The sequence below is a fragment of the Mesoplodon bidens genome (assembly GCF_964165515.1).
Source record: "Mesoplodon bidens genome assembly, chromosome: X".
Classification (NCBI taxonomy): Eukaryota; Metazoa; Chordata; class Mammalia; order Artiodactyla; family Ziphiidae; genus Mesoplodon; species Mesoplodon bidens.
Genome location: NC_138163.1, coordinates 84,061,193 through 84,072,807, shown reverse-complemented (window position 1 = coordinate 84,072,807; position 11,615 = coordinate 84,061,193). Strand labels below are relative to the sequence as shown.

The 11,615-nt window shown below is 37.4% G+C and overlaps 1 pseudogene across 1 annotated transcript; it reads left to right on the top strand.

Annotated features, from left to right (window-relative positions):
• The first annotated feature begins 9,745 nt into the window (after nt 1–9,745).
• On the top strand, nt 9,746–10,311 carry LOC308609018 (SAYSvFN domain-containing protein 1-like; annotated as a pseudogene). The gene has a single exon. The product of its transcript is annotated as an SAYSvFN domain-containing protein 1-like (transcript).
• Nucleotides 10,312–11,615: the final 1,304 nt, after the last annotated feature.

Genomic DNA, 11,615 nt, shown 5'->3' with positions numbered 1-11,615 from the left:
CTGGCTTCTTTCACTTAATGTGATGTTTTCAAGGTGCATCCATATTGTAGCATATATTAGTATTTCATTTCTTCTTATTGCGGAATAAATTTTCACTGTACAGATATAGCACATTTAATTTATCTGTTCATCAGTTGATAGATACTTGGGTTGTTTTCACCTTTTGGCTGTTTTGAATAATGCTGCTGTAAACACTCATGAACAAGTTTTTGTGTGAATGTATGCTTTCATTTCTTTTGGGTATATACCTAGGATTGAAATTGCTGGGTCATATGATAACTCTATGTTTAACCATGTAAGGAATTGCCAAACTGTTTTCAAAGTGGCTGCACCGGGCTTCCCTGGTGGTGCAGTGGTTGAGAGTCTGCCTGCCGATGCAGGGGACACGGGTTCGAGCCCTGGTCTGGGAAGATCCCACATGTCGTGGTACAACTGGTCCCGTGAGCCACAACTACTGAGCCTGTGCGTCTGGAGCCTGTGCTCCGCAACAAGACAGGCCGCGACAGTGAGAGGCCTGCGCACCGCGATGAAGAGTGGCCCCCGCTTGCTGCAACTTGAGAAAGCCCTTGCACACATTCGAAGACCCAACACAGCCAAAAATAAATTAATTAATTAATAAAAAAAAAAGTGGCTGCACCATTTTACTTTCCCTCCAGCAGTGTATGAGGGTTCTGATTTCTCCACATGCTTGTCAGCACTTGTTATTATCTGGCTTTTTGATTATAGCAATCCCAGTAGAAGTGAAGTGTATCCCATTGTGGTTTTGATATGCATTCCCCTGAGAACATTTTCATGTGCTTATCTGTCATTTGTATATCTTCTTTGGAGAAATGTCTATTCAGATACTTTGCCCATTTTTAAAATTGGGTTGCATCTTTATTAATCAGTTTTAAGAGTTGCTTATGGATACTAGATACAAGTTCCCTGTAAATTGAAAATATTTCTCCCATCGTGGGGATTGTTTTTCCACTTTCTTGATAGTGTCCTTTAAAACATAGATGTTTTTTATTTTGATGAAGTTCAATTTATATATTTTGATTGTGTTTCTTATGCTTTGGTGTCATATATGAGATTCTGTTTCTAAACCTAGGGTCATGCAGATTTACCTCCATGTTTTCTTTTAAGAGTTTTACAATTTTAACTCTTATATTTAGGTATTTGAGTTAATTTTTGTATATGGTGTGAGGTAAGTGTTCAATCTCATTCTTTTTTTTTTTTTTTTTTTTTTGCGGTACGCGGGCCTCTCACTGTTGTGGCCTCTCCCATTGTGGAGCACAGGCTCCAGACGTGCAGGTTCAGTGGCCATAGCTCACGGGCCTAGCCGCCCCGCGGCATGTGGGATCTTCCCGGACCGGGGCACGAACCCGCGTCCCCTGCATCGGCAGGCGGACTCTCAACCACTGCACCACCAGGGAAGCCCCCAATCTCATTCTTTTGCATATGTCTATCCAGTTGTCATGGTGCCATTTGTTGAAAAGACTATTCTTTCCCATTGAATGACCTTGGAACCCTTGTGGAAAACCAGTTAACTACAGACACATAAGTTCATATCTGGACTCTCAATTCTATTCCATTGATCTATATGTCCATCCTTATGCCAGTACCACATGTTCTTAATTACTATAGCTTTGTAGTAAGTTTTGAAATCAGAAAGTGTTAGACCTCCAACTTTGTTCTTTTTTCAAGAATGTTTTGACTATTCTGGGTCCCTTGCATTTCCATATGAATGTTAGGATCAGCTTACCAATTTCTGCAAGTAAAGGCAGCAAGGATTTTGATAGGGGTTGCATTGAATTTGTAGATCAATTTGGAGGGTATTGCCATCTTAAAAATATTATGTCTTCTAACCCACGAACACAGGATGTTTTTATGTATATTTAGATCTTTAATTTCTTCCAACAAAATTTTGTAGTTTTTAGAGCATGTATAAGTTTTACACTCCTTTTATTAAAGTTATTCTTAAATATTTTATTCTTTTTGATGCTATTGTAAACGCAATTGTTTTCTTAATTTCATTTTCAGATTGTTCATTGCAAGTATATAGAAATACCATTTATTTTTGTATATAGATTTTGTATCCTGCAACCTTACTGAATTTGTTTATTAGTTCTAACAGGTATTTAGTGGATTCCTTAGGATGTTCTATGTATAAGATCTTGTCATCTGTGAATAAAGATGGGTTTACTTCTTCTTTGCATTTTGGATGCCTTTTATTGCTTTTTTATGCCCAATTAGCCAGGCTAGAACCTTTAGTACCATGTTGAATAGAAGTGGTAAGAACAGATATCTTTGTCTCATAACTGATGTTATGGATGTTAGATGTGGGGATATCTTACATGTCCTCTATGTAGTTAATAAAGTTCTTTTGTATTCCTAGTTTGTCGAGTGTTTTTATCATAAAAGGGTGTTATATTTTGTTGAACGCTTTTTTTTCTGTATCTACTGAGATGACTGTGATTTTCATTTTCTATTCTACTGATATGGTATATTGATCATTTTTCAGATATTAAACCATCCTTGCTTTTCTGTGATAAATCACACTTGACCATGGTGTATAAGTCATTTATGTTGCTGAATTTAGTTTGTCAGTGTTTTCTTTTATGGCTTAGCATATGGTCTGTCCTGGAGAATGTTCCATATGTTCTTGGGAAGAATATATATTCTGTTGTTGGGTGAAATGTTCTATAGATGTCTCTTTTCTAGTATTTTTTGAGGATGTTTGCATCTTTATTATTATGAGATGCTAGTCTTTAGGTTTCTTTTCCTGTGATAACTTTGTCTGGTTTTGGTATCAGGGTAATACTAACTTCAAAAAATGAGTTGGGAAATTGGGAAATACTGCCTCCTCTTCTATTTTTTTGGAAGAGTTTCTGAAGAATTGGTATTAGTTCTTTTTTAAATGTTTGGTACAATTCACCAATGAATCCATCTGTGCTAATACTTTCTTTGTAGCTGTTTTTTTAAATTACTAATTCAACTCATGTTATAGATCCATTCTTATTGTCTATTTCTTGTTTAATTAGTTTTGGTGGTCTGTGTCTTTCTAGGAATTTTTCGATTTCATCTGAATTGTCTTATTTATTGACACACAATTGTTCAGAGTATTCCTGGTTTTTTTTTACATCTTTATTGGAGTATAATTGCTTTACAATGGTGTGTTAGTTTCTGCTTTATAACAAAGTGAATCAGTTATACATATACATCTGTTCCCATAGCACTTCCCTCTTGCATCTCCCTCCCTCCCACCCTCCCTATCCCACCCCTCCAGGCAGTCACAAAGCACTGAGCTGATCTCCCTGTGCTATGTGGCTGCTTCCCACTAGCTATTTACCTTACGTTTGGTAGTGTATATATGTCCATGCCTCTCTCTCACTTTGTCACAGCTTACCCTTCCCCCTCCCCATATCCTCAAGTCCATTCTCTAGTAGGTCTGTGTCTTTATTCCTGTCTTACCCTTAGGTTCTTCATGAATTTTTTTTTATTCTTAAATTCCATATATATGTGTTAGCATACGGCACATATATACAGAGTATTCCTTTTTAATCATTTTTATTTCTGTAATATTTGTAGAAATGTCTTCTCTTTAGTTTCTGATTTAGTAATTTGAGTCATCTATGGTTTTTCCTTTGTGAGTATAGCTATAAGTTTGTCAATTTTGTTAATCATTTTAAAGAACCAGCTTTTGGTTTCATTGATTTTCTCTATTTTCTACTCTCTATTTCATTAATTTGCACTTCATTATTTCTTTCCTTCTGCTTGTTTTACATTTCTTTATTCTTTTTTTCCAGTGTCTTAAGGTGGAAATTAGTTTACTGATTTGAAATATTTCCTCTTTTTTAACATAAGTATTTACAGCTATAAATTTCCCCCTAAACACTGCTTTAACCACATCTTAAGTTTTGGAATGTTTCATCTTCATTTTCATTGATCTCAAAGTATTTTCTAATTTTTCTTTTGAGTTTTTTCTTTGACCAAGTGGTTATTTAGGAGTTTGTTGTTTAGTTTCCACATAGTTGTGAGTTCCTGAAATATCTTTCTATTTTTGATTTCTAAATTCAATCCATTGTGGTCAGATAACATAATTCATATGATTTCTATCCTTTTAAATTTATTGAGGTTTTTTTATGGCCTATTAAATAGTCTATCCTGGTAATTGCTCCAGGTGCACTTGGGAAGAATGTATATTCTTATCAAAAATCATGGAAACTAGTAAACAGTGGAATGACATATTTAAAATACTAACAGAAAAAAAATTGTCACCCAAAACTTCTGTCCTCAACAAAAATATCCTTCAAAAATGAAGGAGAAATCAAGACATTCCCAGATAAACAAACACTGAGGTAGTTTGTCACTGGTAGACCTGTACTACAAGAAATGCTAATGGTAGTAATTCAGGCTGAAATAAAAGAACATTAGATAGTAAGTCAAGGCCATATAAAGAAATAAAAAACAAAGGTAAAGGTAGCTATGTAGGTAAACATAAAAGCCAGTATTATTGATTTCTACCTCATAAATGCTCTTTTTTTCTATACAATTTAAAAGGAAAACACATAAAACAATAATTACAAATCTATAGGTATACAATGTATAAAGATGTGATTTGTGAAAATGACAACATAAGGAAGATGGGATGGAGCCGCATAAGAGCAATATTTTTGTACACTAATAAAGCTAAGCTGGTACTACTTCAAACTAATTGGTACAAATTTAAGATGTTTATTTATTCTTTAATCAGTTTTGGTAGTTTGTCTGTATCTAGAAATTTGTCTATTTCATCTCGGTTATCTAATTTGTAGGCAAACAATTTTTCATAATATTTTCCTACAATTTTTTTTTCTGTAAGGTATAGTAACAATGTCCCCACTTTCACCTATGATTTTAGAAATTTAGTTCTTTCTCTCTTCTTTGTCTCTCCCTCTCTCTCTTTAGTAAGTATAGATAAATGTTAGTCAGTTTTAATAATCTCTGAAAAAAACAGCTTTTAGTTTCACTGACTGTCTCTATTATCTTTTTATTCTCTATTTTATTATTCTCAGCTCCATTCTTTATTATTTCTTTCTTTCTGATAATTTTTTGTTTAATTTGCTGTTCTTTTTTTTTACTTACTTAAGGTATGAAGATAAGTTGCTTATTTGAGATTTCTTTTCATTTTTTTTTTTAAGTTTATTTATTTATTTTTTTAATTAGTTTCTGCTTTATAACAAAGTGAATCAGTCATACATATACATCTGTTCCCACATCCCTTCCCTCATGCATCTCCCTCCCTCCCACCCTCCCCATCCCACCCCTCCAGGCGGTCACAAAGCACCGAGCTGATCTCCCTGTGCTCTGCGGCTGCTTCCCACTATCTATCTACCTTACGTTTGGTAGTGTATACACGTCCATGCCTCTCTTTCGCCTTGTCACAGCCCACCCTTCCCCCTCCCCATATCCTCAAGTCCATTCTCAAGTAGGTCTGCGTCTTCATTCCCGTTTTGCCCCTAGGTTTTTCATGACATTTTTTTTAAATTCCGTATATATGTGTTAGCATACGGTATTTGTCTTTCTCTTTCTGACTAACTTCACTCTGTATGACAGACTCTAGGTCTATCCACCTCATTACAAATAGCTCAGTTTCGTTTCTTTTTATGGCTGAGTAATATTCCATTGTATATATGTGCCACATCTTCTTTATCCATTCATCCGATGATGGACACTTAGGTTGTTTCCAGCTCCGGGCTATTGTGAATAGAGCTGCGATGAACATTTTGGTACATGTCTCTTTTGGAATTATGGTTTTCTCAGGGTATATGCCCAGTAGTGGGATTGCTGGGTCATATGGTAGTTCTATTTGTAGTTTTTTAAGGAACCTCCATACCGTTCTCCATAGTGGCTGTACCAATTCACATTCCCACCAGCAGTGCAAGAGTGTTCCCTTTTCTCCACACCCTCTCCAGCATTTATTGTTTCTAGATTTTTTTTTAATTAGTTTCTGCTTTATAACAAAGTGAATCAGTCATACATATACATCTGTTCCCACATCCCTTCCCTCATGCATCTCCCTCCCTCCCACCCTCCCCATCCCACCCCTCCAGGCGGTCACAAAGCACCGAGCTGATCTCCCTGTGCTCTGCGGCTGCTTCCCACTATCTATCTACCTTACGTTTGGTAGTGTATACACGTCCATGCCTCTCTTTCGCCTTGTCACAGCCCACCCTTCCCCCTCCCCATATCCTCAAGTCCATTCTCAAGTAGGTCTGCGTCTTCATTCCCGTTTTGCCCCTAGGTTCTTCATGACATTTTTTTTTAAATTCCGTATATATGTGTTAGCATACGGTATTTGTCTTTCTCTTTCTGACTAACTTCACTCTGTATGACAGACTCTAGGTCTATCCACCTCATTACAAATAGCTCAGTTTCGTTTCTTTTTATGGCTGAGTAATATTCCATTGTATATATGTGCCACATCTTCTTTATCCATTCATCCGATGATGGACACTAAGGTTGTTTCCAGCTCCGGGCTATTGTGAATAGAGCTGCAATGAACATTTTGGTACATGTCTCTTTTTGAATTATGGTTTTCTCAGGGTATATGCCCAGTAGTGGGATTGCTGGGTCATATGGTAGTTCTATTTGTAGTTTTTTAAGGAACCTCCATACCGTTCTCCATAGTGGCTGTACCAATTCACATTCCCACCAGCAGGGCAAGAGTGTTCCCTTTTCTCCACACCCTCTCCAGCATTTATTGTTTCTAGATTCCTTGATGATGGCCATTCTGACTGGTGTGAGATGATATCTCATTGTAGTTTTGATTTGCATTTCTCTAATGATTAATGATGTTGAGCATTCTTTCATGTGTTTGTTGGCAGTCTGTATATCTTCTTTGGAGAAATGCCTATTTAAGTCTTCTGCCCATTTTTGGATTGGGTTGTCTGTTTTTTTGCTATTGAGCTGCATGAGCTGTTTATAAATTTTGGAGATTAATCCTTTGTCAGTTGCTTCATTTGCAAATATTTTCTCCCATTCTGAGGGTTGTCTTTTGGTCTTCTTTATGGTTTCCTTTGCTGTGCAAAAGCTTTGAAGTTTCATTAGGTCCCATTTGTTTATCTTTGTTTTTATTTCCATTTCTCTAGGAGGTGGGTCCAAAAGGATCTTGCTGTGATTTATGTCATAGAGTGTTCTACCTATGTTTTCCTCTAAGAGTTTGATAGTTTCTGGCCTTACATTTAAGTCTTTAATCCATTTTGAGCTTATTTTTGTGTATGGTGCTAGGGAATGATCTAATCTCAAACTTTTACATGTCCCTGTCCAGTTTTCCCAGCACCACTTATTGAAGAGGCTGTCCTTTCTCCACTGTACATTCCTGCCTCCTTTATCAAAGATAAGTTGGCCATATGTGCGTGGGTTTATCTCTGGGCTTTCTATCCTGATCCACTGATCTATCTTTCTGTTTTTATGCCAGTACCAGACTGTCTTAATTACTGTAGCTTTGTAGTATAGTCTGAAGTCAGGGAGCCTGATTCCTCCAGCTCCATTTTTCGTTCTCAAGATTGCTTTAGCTATTCGGGGCCTTTTGTTTTTCCAAACAAATTTTGAAATTTTTTGTTCTAGTTCTGTGAAAAATGCCAGTGGTAGTTTGATAGGGATTGCATTGAATCTGTAGATTGCTTTGGGTAGTAGAGTCATTTTCACAATATTGATTCTTCCAATCCAGGAGCATGGTATATCTCTCCATCTATTTGTATCATCTTTAATTTCTTTCATCAGTGTCTTATAGTTTTCTGCATACAGGTCTTTTGTCTCCTTAGGTAGGTTTATTCCTAGATATTTTATTCTTTTTGTTGCGATGGTCAATGGGAGTGTTTTCTTGATTTCATTTTCAGATTTTTCATCATTAGTGTACAGGAATGCCAGAGATTTCTGTACATTAATTTTATATCCTGCTACTTTACCAAATTCATTGATTAGCTCTAGTAGTTTTTCGGTAGCATCTTTAGGATTCTCTATGTATAGTATCATGTCATCTGCAAACAGTGACAGCTTTACTTCTTCTTTTCCAATTTGGATTCCTTTTATTTCCTTTTCTTCTCTGATTGCTGTGGCTAAAACTTCCAAAACTATGTTGAATAAGAGTGGTGAGAGTGGGCAGCCTTGTCTTGTTCCTGATCTTAGTGGAAATGGTTTCAGTTTTTCACCATTGAGGACAATGTTGGCTGTGGGTTTGTCATATATGGCCTTTATTATGTTGAGGAAAGATCCCTCTATACCTACTTTCTGCAGGGTTTTTATCATAAATGGGTGTTGAATTTTGTCGAAAGCTTTCTCTGCATCTTTCTTTTCATTTTTAATGTAGACATTTACAACTATAAAATTCCATCTGAGCATGGCTTTCATTTCATCTTGTAAGTTTTGGTATATTGTGTTTTTAATTTTAACTTGTATCAGAGTATTTTCTGATTTCTCTTCTGTTTTCTTTTCTTTCATTCATTGGCTATTTAATGTATGGTTTTATTTCCACATATTTGGAATTTTCCAGTTCTCCTAAAGTTATTGATTTCTAGTTTCATTTCTTTGTGTTCAGAGCATATCCTTTGTATGGTTTCAGTCTTTTTGAATTTATTAACACCTGACTTGTGGCCTAACATATGTTCTGTTGTGGAGAATGTCCTATCTGCAATTGGAAGAAAAATATGCATTCTGCTGTTGTTGGCTGGAGGATTTGTGTATGTCTGTTAGGTCTAGTTGGTTTATAGTGTTGCTTAAATTCTCTATCTCCATAACGATCTTCTATCTGATTGTTCTATCATTATTAAAAGTAGGGTATTGAGGGACTTTCCTGGTGGCACAGTAGTTAAGAATCCACCTGCCAATGTAGGGGACACAGATTTGATCTCTGGTCCGGGAAGATACCACATGCTGCATCACCCACGTGCCACAACTACTGAGCCTGTGCTCTAGAGCCCGTGAGCCACAACTACTGAGCCTGCGTGCCACAACTACTGAAGCCCACACACCTAGAGCCCATGATCCGCAGCAAGAGAAGCCACCACAATGAGAAACCCACGCACCACAACAAAGAGTAACCCCTGCTTGCTGCAACTAAAGAAAGCCTGTGCACAGCAACAAAGACCCAGTGCAACCAAAAATAAATAAATAGATAAAGTTATAAAAAAATAAAAGCAGGGTATTGAAATCTCCAACTATTATTATAGAATTGTTTATCCTTCCCTTTGATTCTGTCAATTTTTGCTTCATATATTTGGGGATCTGTTGTTGGGTGCATATATGTTCATAATTGTTATATCTTATTGAAAATCTGATTAGAGCAATAATGAATAAAGAGATTGAATCAGTAATCAAAAACTTCCCAAGCAAGAAAAGCTCAGGACCAAATGGCTCCACTAGTTAATTCTGCCAAACACCTAAAAATAAGTTAACACCAATTCTCAAAATCTTCCTAAAGAAGATGAGAGAACACTTCCTAAGTCATTCTATGAGGCCACCATTACCCGGATACTAAGGATAGACAAATATATCACATTAAACAAAAGCCACAGATTAATATCACCTGTGGATATATATCCAAAAATTCTCAACAAGGCACCAACAAACTGAATTCAGCAGTATATTAGAAGTATTATACACCAAGACCAAAAGTGATTTATGCCAGGAATGCAAGGGTCTTTCAACATATAAAAATCAATCCATATAATACACCAGCATGGGCACACGCACTCCTGGGCGCACAGAGAACAGGGCATGTGCCATGGAGCAGCGGTTAGCTGAGTTGGGAGTAGGGCCCAGAAACCAGCCAGGTTGGCGGCAGAACCCAGCACTTCAGAGCCACTGTGCACAAACCTAGGGAGAGAAGGTGGAAGCAGCTGCAACTCCAAAGGCAGCCCCAGGCTGGCTAAAACGGTTCTTGGTGTGGAAATCAAGGCCCTTGAGTGCCCAGGCCTGGCCCAGCCTTGCTCAGGGAGCAGCTTGTCCTGGGGACTGCATGTCACAGCCACCGCAGAATCCAGCCAAGCCACCGCCTCTGCCGCCCCCGCCCCAGGAGGGCCAGTCTCCCCTGACCAACATCACCTTCTTGAAGGTGCTCCTCTGGTTGGTCCTGCTGGGACTGTTTGTGGAACTGGAATTTGGCCTGGCCTAGTTTGTCCTGTCCCTCTTCTACTGGATGCATGTGGGGAAACGAGGCCCTGAGGAGAAGGCAGAGGGGGGAAGAGCGGGTACTCCATGTTCAACTCAGACTGTGAGGCCATCCAGGGCACCCTGATTGCCCAGCAGCTGGAACGCAAGCTGCACCTGAGACCCCTGCAGGGGAGATAGGGCCAGCCCTGCTGTTGGCTGGGCCCTAGGGCCCTCACACCCCTGCGGTGTCGGTTTGTGGGTTTGGCTAAGGATAGCTTGCAGGTCAGTTCTGTGACCCCACAGTTCCACATGCTTTCCCTGATTTCCTGCTGCAGTTTTATATCAGAACTTCTTTTTGGTTTTGGTGAAACTCCCAGAAAGACACTCACTGTGGATCTGATGCAATTTATAAAAATTACACACTCAAGAAAGGAGACCTATTTGTCTCTTTATTTAAGAGAGGTGATTTTTAGAACAGTAGGGGGGCACTGGGGAGATAACTGTTTAAAATATCCAGCTGTTTGAAGTAATGTTTTGGTACATCAGGACTATATGTTAAAAGTAAATATTCTCTTTAAGTCTTTTTTTAATTAATTAATTTTTAAAATTGACACATATTTGATTTACAATGTTGTGTTAGTTTCAGGTGTACAGCAAAGTGATTCATTTATACATATATATATATTCTTTTTCAGATTCTTTTCTTATAGAAGTTACTACAAAATATTAAGTATTTTGTAGTTCCTGTGCTATACAGTAGGTCCTTGTTGTTTGTTTTATATATGGTGGTGTGTATCTGCTAATCCCAGGTTCCTAGTTTATCCCTCCCCCCCCCCACACACCTTTCTGCTTTGGTAGCCATAAATTTGTTTTCTATGTCAAAAAAATTATAATATACCATGTTAATGGAATGAAGGAAAAATCCACATGATCATCTCAATTGATGCCGAGAAAGAATTTGACAAAATCCAGCACCCTTTCATGATAAAGAAAAGCTTAACACACATACTAGGAATATATATATATGTAACATTCCATCCAAAAGCAGCAGATTACACATCTTTTCAAGTTCACGTGGAACATTCTCCAAGATTTTAAATCACATGCTAAGCCATGAAACAAGTCTCAGTAAATTTAAGAAGACTAAAATCATATTAAGCATCTATTCTGGCCAGAAGGCTATAAGACTAGAAATCAACTACAAGAAAAGAACTGTATAAAACATAAAAACGTGGAGGCTAAAATATATGCTGCTAAACAATCAATGGATCACGGAAGAAATCAGAGGAAATAAGAAAATTACCTGGAGACAAAGGAAAACAAAAACACAACAATTAAAAATCTATGGGACATAGCAAAAGCAGTTCTAAGAGGAAAGTTTTTAGTGATACAAGCCTACCTCAGGAAACAAGAGAAATCTCAAATCAACAGCCTAACCATACACATAAAGAAAATAGAAAAAGAAGAACAAATGAAACCTAAAGTTAGTAGAAGGAAAGAAA